The sequence below is a fragment of the Oryzias latipes genome, chromosome 9, assembly GCF_053564925.1.
Source record: "Oryzias latipes strain Hd-rR chromosome 9, Olatipes_Hd-rR_3.1".
Taxonomy (NCBI): Eukaryota; Metazoa; Chordata; class Actinopteri; order Beloniformes; family Adrianichthyidae; genus Oryzias; species Oryzias latipes.
In genome coordinates, this window is record NC_136245.1 from 9,180,272 (window position 1) to 9,190,172 (window position 9,901).

A 9,901-nucleotide genomic window follows, 5' to 3' on the forward strand; every position below is an offset into this window, starting at 1 on the left:
TCGTCTCATAGTATTGCTTGAGTGTCAACACTGTTAACTTTTTAAAAGTCACCAAAACAGCCAGAAAACATAAAGACTGAGACGTTATCTGTAGTCACCACTTGCAGAATCACTGCTTTATTGGAGGTGTTTTTATTGGAGGTGTCAGATTAGCCCAAGTACAGTATGCAGAGAGCTTCGTGGAATGGATTACAATGGCCGAGCGGCTGCATCCAAGCCACACATCACCAAGTGCAATGCAAAGCGTCGGATGCAGTGGTGTAATCTATCTAGACTCTAAAGCGGTGGAGACACGTTCTCTGGAGTGATGAATCCCGCTTTTCTAACTGGGAATCTGATGGACGAGTCTGAGATTGGAGGTTGCCAGGAGTACTGTACATTTCAGACTGCACTGTGCCGAGTGTGAAATTTGAATTATGGTGTAGGCTTGTTTTTCAGGACTTGGGCTTGGCCCCTTAGCTCCAGTGAAAGGAACTCTGATTGCTTCAGGATGCCAACTGTTTTGGACAATTCCATGTTCCTGACCTTGTGGGAAGAGTTTGGAGCGGGCCCCTTCCTCTTCCAACATGACTGTGCACCAGTGCTCAAAACAAGGTCCATAAAGACGTGGATGACAGAGTCTGGTGTGGTTGAACTTGACTGGCCTTTGGGATGAATTAGAGCGGAGACTAGGAGCAAGGCCTTCTCGACCAACCTGTGACCCCCACCAATGCGCTTTTGGAAGAAGGTCAAGAATTCTTATAAATACACTCCTTAACCTTGTGGACAACCTTTTGCTGAAGAGTTGAAGTTGTAATAGCTGCAAAAGGTGAACCGACATCATTTACATTTGAGAACACGGCAACAGTTATAGATTAAACACTACATTTAATGTAGTTGGGTTTGTTTTAAACGCTCAATTCGTCTATAATTATTTGGTCATGATTAATGTGATAGTTTGCTACCCTTTGTTTGTACTTGTTTTTGTGCAGACTGAAACCTCATCGCTTTGTAGCCACAAAAAATCCGTGGGCATCCTTTCATTCTGTATTAACGCTGGCCTTGGACTTCGCTAATATTCTCTTGTCAGCCTACCTAATTTTCTTCATCTATTGTTTTTGGAGGTTCTGTCTGTTCTGCCTCTTCCTTTGCTCACTCATAGAGTCTTTCTTCAGGGGTCAGGTCATGTGCTTCTGACCAGTCTTTTTAATTCCAACTTTTGTCGCTGTGCAGATGAAAAATAACATAAAATAATATGGCTTAATTATGTGGGTACTGATTCTTTATAGTTTTTTTTATTCTGTCTACAATGTATTCCTTCTATAATTTTCTTTTGCCCGCATCCCTTTTTTTTATAATCATCCTGTTCTTCAACTCTATCTTTTCCTTTTGTCTTTACATTATTAAATTCACACAGTGTTTCATATCATTTTCATTAAAGAAAGACTTCGAAACCTCAATAGCTTACAAATAAAACCCAGAGAATCGCAACCAACCATAATGCTTTTGGAGCCCTTCTTCCTATAGTGTGAGTGTTTGCCGATACACCAAGCCTCGATAATTGGTTAACAAGAAAAGAGCCTCTTTATTCTTCTTAATGACAAGAAAAGAAACTTCCTGTATAATTTGAATTTGCATGAAGTACTGGAGTTCAGAGTTTTTGGGAAAAGATGACTATTCCTGCGATGGCTCGGCCAGATCCACATAATCTATCGCTGCTCCTCCAGAACCCATTTTTCACCAAGCGCCTGAACGCGTGGATGGACAGAGTTTTCTTCCGTTTGTCTTTTACCTATAGACTAGTTGCTGGTTTTTGTTATTCGGCATTTTCCTGCCTTTGCCTGAGGCATTCCAGGCATTGTTGACCTGCTCCCCTTTTATTGCTCCATTCTGCAGCACTGTAACCTCCAGCTGTGAATAGAAGTCAGATAATTTATAAGAAAATTCTGCCTAATGAGCCAGAAAAATATGATGATTAAAATTCAGTGCTCGGATTTGGTTCATGAAGGTTTATCATGGTGATACGCTATTATTGTGTCAAAAAATTATTAAGCAATTATCATTTAAATTAAAAAAAGTGTTTTATTGACTAAATAATACATTATTTAAATAAGAGATTTATTCAATCACATCGAATGACTTTCGCCTGTGACCCTTGTGCTATCCTAGGCACCTTAACATTGGGAGTGGGATCATCTAGACCAGTGTTTTTCAACCTTTTTTGAGCCACGGTGTGGGTACCGGATGTTCTCGGGTTGCCGGATGTTATCGGGGTCCTTCAGGGGTCCTTCCAATGAGTTCTATCACAAGAGGAGACATCACATGGTTCCTCATGGGAGGAGAGCACCGCCATCTTGGTAAGGTCAAGTTACAACTGCAGTGCAAAGTCTTTAACTGTGGAATTATAAAAAAATTCTGGGATGAGTTCTGCTTCTGGTATTCTTCCAAAATTGCAATGCCATTTCATTTACACTCAAAAAATTTTCTATTCGGTGTGGTATCATATAGACCAGAAAATCCTGATATTGCAAGGAAAGTTTTATATGCACAAAAATAAAATTTTGAAGACCAAACCACTTTTTATAACATTTAATAAAGAGCTCTGTTTTTACTTTCAATCACTTCATTATGTGAAAAAGAAGAATGGCTTGAAATTGCTTAGTTTTGTTCAGAAATACAAACTTCACGAGTACCCCTAACTAGTATTAGACAATTTAGATTTTTTCTATGTTCCTTTATTTTATTTTACTTATGTTTTTATTTATTTGTGTGTTATGTTCATTGTTTCTTTTTTTCCCCTCTATTCTTTATTTTCTATGTTAATATGTTATGTTTGGCAATGGTGACTGATCTTCGAGGCAATATTGATTACATTGTTATTGTTCGTTGTTAATGTTAATGTCATTGTTAATGTATGATACCGCAATTGTCAATAAAGTTTAAAAAAAACTTAGCGACGTTAACTCATTGGTCGTGGCAACTTACAGCCAATCAAATAGTGTGACGTCATCATTGGTCGAAGGACCCCGAAGGACCCCGAGAACATCCGGTGTGGGTACCGGATGTTCTCGGGTTGCCGGATGTTCTCGGGGTCCTTCAGGGTCCTTCCAATGAGTTATATCACTAGAGGAGACATCACGTGGTTCCTCATTGGAGGAGAGCACCGCCATCTTGGTGAGGTCAAGTTTTGAAGACCAAACCACTTTTTATAAAATTTAATAAAGAGCTCTGTTTTTACTTTCAATCACTTCATTATATGAAAAAGAAGAATGGCTTGAAATTGCTTAGTTTTGTTCAGAAATACAAACTTCACGAGTACCCCTAACTTAACTAGTATTAGACTATTTAGATTTTTTCTATGTTCCTTTTGTCATGACTTGTCAAAGCTAGACAGACCCAGACGCTGAAACCCAGAAGGAAGACAGGAGGTGAGTGAAGGTAAATAATAGATTTAATTTTTCCAGCGGATGAATTTGTCCTGTTGTGGCGGGGAATGGCAGGAACGGCAACTCCAGATGAGAGGGTGGATCTTGACGTGGCTGGAGGTTCGACTGTGGCCCGTGGTGTGGCTGGAGGTTCGGCTGAGGCCAGAGCTGAGGCCAGAGCTGAGGCCTGATGTATGGAGCGTTGAGAGGAGGTAGGTAACTCCGGGGATAACTCCGCTTGGGCTGAAGCTGAAGCTGGCGTCCACTCGTGGGATATGTAGGTCCAGGGGCAACGAACTAGCGTTGAATTCTGGTCCTGGCGCTCCTTAAGTAGGTCTGGCAGGTTGATGAGATGAGTGAACGCAGCTGGGACGAATCAGTGGCCAAGCAGAGAGGGGAGGGGGAAGATAGCTGACAGAGGCACCATGACAGTACCCCCCCCTCAACGACCGCCTCCAGGCGGTCCAGGACGGCGATCAGGATGGGCCCGGAAGAAATCCTCGATGAGGGACGGGTCCAGGATGAGAGAGCGGGAGATCCAGGATCGCTCCTCCGGACCATAGCCCTCCTAATCAACCAGGAACTGGTGCCCACAACCCCGACGCCGAATGTCCAGGATACGGCTGACCGTAAAGGCAGGAGCGCCGTCGATGATACGGGCGGACGGCGGGGAAGCGGACGGCGGGCACAAAGGGCTGTCCTGGACGGGCTTGATTTGTGAAACGTGGAAGGAAGGGTGTACCTTGAGGGCTCGTGGAAGGCGTAGACGGACACAGGTCGGATTGATGATCTTCTCAATAGTGTACGGTCCGATAAAGCGAGGAGCCAGTTTTTCGGGAGGAGGCCTGAATCGGGATGTTGCGGGCAGAGAGCCATACCTGTTGGCCGGGCTGGTAAACGGGTCCCACCACCCTGTGGCGATTGGCGATGCGACAGTTGCTCTCCTTGGTGCGGAGGAGAGCCTCTGTGGTTTGGCGCCAGACCTGTTGGCAACGCTGGAGATGTTGCTGGACAGAGGGCACCGCCAAATCGAGTTCCTGGGACGGAAACAAAGGTGGTGAGTACCCGAGCGCGGCTTCGAATGGTGACACCCCAGTAGCGGAAGATGCGTGAGTATTGTGGGCATACTCAATCCATACTAAGTACTGGGACCAGTCCTCGTTGTTTTGTGCCGCCAGACAGCGCAAGGCTGCTTCCAGTTCCTGGTTGGCCCTCTCTGCTTGACCGTTGGACTGGGGATGATAGCCGGAGGTGAGGCTGACCGTGGCCCCCAGGGCGGAGCAAAAGGTTTTCCAGACTTGAGAGACAAACTGGGGACCACGGTCCGAGACAATGTCCAAGGGGATGCCATGGTGACGGAATACCCGGTCAACCAGGACCTGGGTGGTTTCTGTGGCGGAGGGTAACTGGGCTAGAGGAATTAAATGAACCATCTTAGAGAAACGGTCAATGATGGTGAGTATGACAGTGTTACCCTGAGATGGAGGCAACCCGGTGACAAAATCCAAGGCGATGTGCGACCAAGGACGACTGGGGGTGAGTAATGGTTGTAACAATCCGGCTGGGGCAGAGTTAGAGGACTTGGAGCGGGCACATGTGGTACACGCTGCCACATATTCACGGACGTCCTTATCCATTGAAGGCCAAAAGAACCTTCTACGGAGGAGATGGAGAGTGCGCTGGACGCTGCCATGGCAGGACAGCCGTGAGGTATGCCCCCAGGAGATGACATCTGCCCTGAGGGAGGTGGGTACATAAAGGGTTCCGTTAGGACAGGGGGCATGATTGGGTTCCTCACCTTGAGCTTGGAGCACCCGATTTTCGATATCCCAGGTGAGTGCGCCGATTATGCACGTGGAGGGGACTATGGTGGTGGTGATCGAGTTTTCCTTGGTACTGTACTTGCGGGACAATGCGTCTGGTTTGATGTTCCGGGTTCCAGGACGGTAGGTGATTGTGAAGCGGAACCTGTCAAAAAACAGACACCACCGGGCCTGACGAGAGTTGAGTCTCTTGGCGGTTCTAAGGTAAGCGAGGTTTTTATGGTCTGTCCAGACAATAAAGGGATGCTCAGCCCCCTCCAGCCAGTGCCGCCACTCCTCCAGGGCCAATTTTATTGCCAGCAGTTCACGATTCCCCACGTCGTAATTTTGTTCTGCAGCCGACAATTTCTTTGAAAAGAAAGCACAGGGTTTGAGCTTTCCAGACGTGAGTTCCTTCTGGGAAAGAACAGCGCCGACCCCGGAATCCGAGGCGTCGACCTCCACGATAAACTGGCGTGAGGGATCTGGCTGAATGAGAATGGGGGCTGTGGCAAACAGTTTCTTGAGATGGTCAAAGGCCTGTTGGGCTTCTTGGGTCCATTGAAAGTTTTGATGGGTGGAAGTGAGGCGAGTGAGCGGGGCAGCAATGCTACTGTAGTTGCGGATAAAACGTCTATAGAAATTAGCAAAGCCCAGAAATTGTTGCAGTTTCTTTCGAATGGTAGGTGGTTCCCAGGCGGAAACAGCCTCGATCTTGGAGGGATCGGGTTTTATACGACCTGCCTCAATGATGTAACCTAAGAACTGAACAGACTTGACATGGAATTCGCATTTCTCTGCCTTAACATACAGCTGGTTCTCTAAGAGACGGGTGAGGACTTGACGGACGTGTTGTTCATGCTGGGTAAGATTGTTTGAGTAAATGAGGATGTCATCAAGATATACAAAAACAAAGCGATTTAGAAAATCTCTAAGAACGTCGTTGACTAACCTCTGAAATACTGCTGGGGCATTAGTCAACCCAAAGGGCATAACTAGATATTCATAATGCCCCAGGGGGGTATTGAAGGCAGTCTTCCATTCATCCCCCTCTTTGACACGGACAAGGTGATAGGCATTACGGAGATCCAGTTTTGTGAAGACGTGGGCTTCCTGGACGGAGTCGAAAGCAGAGGAGATTAAGGGCAGAGAATATTAGTCCTTGACTGTAATTTGGTTGAGTTCCCGGTAATCTATGCAGGGGCGGAGAGATTTATCTTTCTTTTCGACAAAAAAGAAACCTGCCCCAACAGGGGATGATGAGGGGCGAATGTGACCCAGGGATAGCGCCTCCTGGATATAACTTTCCATGGAAAGTTTCTCAGGCCCAGAGAGGTTGAAAATGCGGCCCTTTGGTAAGGTAGCACCCGGTAGTAAATTGATTTCACAATCGTAGGGGCGATGGGGAGGAAGGGCGCTTGCCTTAGATTTGCAAAAAACATCACGTAGGTCATGGTAACAGGAGGGGATCTTATCCAGATTAATGTTACTGGGAGAGTCAGTGGTGTGATGATGAGCCGAAGGTAAGGCAGACGAGAGACAATTAGCAGAACAATAGGGGCTCCAGTTAGTTATGTGTCCTAAACTCCAATTAAATTGTGGGTTATGCAACTTTAACCAGGAGTAGCCTAGTACTATGGGCGTATGAGTGGACTGGGTAATGAAAAATTGCATAACTTCCCTGTGGTTGCCAGAGGTGAGAAGTTGAACAGGTTTGGTTCGATGCGTAATTCTGGAGAGGTGCTGCCCTCCTAAGCCCAAGGCCTCGACAGGAGCTTCCAGAGGTTCTGTGGGAAGACCAAGTTTAGACACCAGACCATGATCAATTAGGCTCTGTTCGGCTCCAGAATCTATAAAGGCCCTGAAAGCATGAGTTTGGGTTTTACAGCATATTCTGACAGGAATGTACAGGAAGCTTTGATTTTCCTGAGTGCTGAGGTTGCCCCCCCCGTGACCTGTCACTCAGCGGGGGGTTTTGGGAATTTAAACGCAGAGTGCACTGTGAAACTAAATGTCCATGGGCTCCACAATAAAAACATGAACCCTCCTCTTTTCGCCTCTGTCGTTCTTCTGCAGATAGTTTAGAATGACCTATCTGTATAGGTCCCTCAGATGGTTTGGAGCTTGCGAGAAAATCCATTCTGAGGGGCGACTGGGCTGTGATGGTAGAATTGGCCGGATCGCTGATGGTTTTCTTTGGGGTCTGTTGGCGATCATGACGTCGCTCGGTGAGTCGGATGTCCGAGCGGAGGGCTGCTGAAACGAGCTCTTCAAAGGAGTTAGTTTCAGGCTGAGTACAGAGATGGTCTTTAATTTCTTCATTCAAAGATTGATAAAAAAAATGCCCTTTAAAGCCAGATCTGGCCAGCCTGCTTCGACCGCCAGAATGCGGAAGTCAATGACGTGCTCACTAACAGTCCGGTTGTGTTGTTTCAGGTTAAGTAATTTACGTGTGGCTTCTTCCCGTTTACGGGGTTGGTCAAAAATCAAACGGAATTCGTTTAGGAAGTGTTCATAGCGAAGGTGACTAATAGGGTTAGCAGAAACAAAGGCTTGAGCCCACCGAAGAGCTTTCTTCCGGAGAAAATTTATTATAAGGGTGATTTTACTGATATCAGAGTGATAATGCCTGGGAGCCTGCTGGAATATGAGTTGGCATTGAAGTAAGAAGCCGCCACAGGCTTCTACGTTGCCTAGGAACGGTTCAGGCTGTAACCGGAAGTTTTCGGGTGAGTTGACAGGACCGGAAGCGGAAGCTGCATTGTTGCCGGAAGACGGAGTAGAAGCTCCTATAGCAGGGTTAGCATGTCGCTCGGTTAGCTCGGAAAGCGTTTGGTTCATACCTCTGATGCGAGAGATCGTGTCCTCTTGGACTGTAGTGACGCGGGTGACCGCACTGGAGAGGAGTTTCAGGAACAGACCTTGTTGGGAGACAGTATTTTGTAAATCTTCCGGGCCAGCTGGGTCGGGGTTTTGGCTAGTTCGTTCTGTCATGACTTGTCAAAGCTAGACAGACCCAGACGCTGAAACCCAGAAGGAAGACAGGAGGTGAGTGAAGGTAAATAATAGATTTAATTTTTCCAGCGGATGAATTTGTCCTGTTGTGGCGGGGAATGGCAGGAACGGCAACTCCAGATGAGAGGGTGGATCTTGACGTGGCTGGAGGTTCGACTGTGGCCCGTGGCGTGGCTGGAGGTTCGGCTGAGGCCAGAGCTGAGGCCTGATGTATGGAGCGTTGAGAGGAGGTAGGTAACTCCGGGGATAACTCCGCTTGGGCTGAAGCTGAAGCTGGCGTCCACTCGTGGGATATGTAGGTCCATCAGGGGCAACGAACTAGCGTTGAATTCTGGTCCTGGCGCTCCTTAAGTAGGTCTGGCAGGTTGATGAGATGAGTGAACGCAGCTGGGACGAATCAGTGGCCAAGCAGAGAGGGGAGGGGGAAGATAGCTGACAGAGGCACCATGACACCTTTATTTTATTTTACTTATGTTTTTATTTATTTGTGTGTTATGTTCATTGTTTCTTTTTTCCCTTCTATTCTTTATTTTCTATGTTAATATATTATGTTTGGCAATGGTGACTGATCTTCGAAGCAATATTCATTACATTGTTATTGTTCGTTGTTAACGTTAATGTCATTGTTAATGTATGATACCGCAATTGTCAATAAAGTTTAAAAAAAACTTAGCGACGTTAACTCATTGGTCGTGGCAACTTACAGCCAATCAAATAGTGTGACGTCATCATTGGTCGAAGGACCCCGAAGGACCCCGAGAACATCCGGCAACCCGAGAACATCCGGTACCCACACCGGCACACTTTAACCTTGACAAAAATCCCGCGGCACACCACCATCCAAAAAAAAAAAAAAAGGCAGGAATTCTTCATGGTCTGTATTGATCGACAGCCCCCCCCCCCCCCCCCCCCCCCGCAATCTCACGTGGATTTTTGTGATAAATGTGGCAGAAAAAGCAGGAAGTTGTGGCTGTTTTTTTCTAAGAGTTGAAATAAAAGTTAAATTAGAAAAATTTAGAAACTGTTTGTTTGTTGTGGTTTCAGGACGTTTCACAAGGACAACTCATTGTGCGCTGGGACACTGTCCCTTTAAGCCAATGCATCAAGGGAGATGTAGTGTGAAAACGGCCGAAAAAGGGCAGAAAGACTTGCGTCTCTGAGCTTCATTGTTTTGTTCACTTGTTCCACGGTCTGACACCGGACTCTGTGGAAAGCTACACCACTAAAGACGAACTTTAGCTGGTATTTTTGTTAGAACTGAGCGATTTTATGAGCAGAATTAAGAACAAGGAAGTGAAGACTTTAAGCACTTCTGATTGGTCAGACTGATGACATGTGATTAAGCCTTCAAGAATGATTGGCGGAGACAGTTAAAGGGTTGGGACTTTTCCTTACAGTCATAGCTGCAGCTAAATCACGGTACTGTCATTCTTATCAAAATGTCTTTAATAGAATTAAATAAACACAAAGAAAAAGTAATTTTAAGATCTTTTATATTCCTAACTACTCAGTGTTTTATCAGGGCCTGCTTGGATGAACAAAGAGCTGATTTCCTGGAGATGGAAAATGTTTTTAGATCAGTGAATGAGGGCAATTTCTCACGGCACACTTGACCATCTCCCACGGCACACTAGTGCACACTGATCTAGACCCACTAGACAGTGCGCTGAACCTTTTTTC

General features: G+C 46.1%; 1 long non-coding RNA gene across 1 annotated transcript; it reads right to left on the bottom strand.

Annotated features, from left to right (window-relative positions):
• Positions 1-2,767: 2,767 nt before the first annotated feature.
• On the bottom strand, positions 2,768-9,114 carry LOC144994413 (uncharacterized). Its single transcript, XR_013657946.1, has 2 exons — positions 8,675-9,114; positions 2,768-3,343 (listed from the first exon to the last, which is right to left on the bottom strand). It is a non-coding gene; the product is annotated as an uncharacterized LOC144994413 (long non-coding RNA).
• Positions 9,115-9,901: the final 787 nt, after the last annotated feature.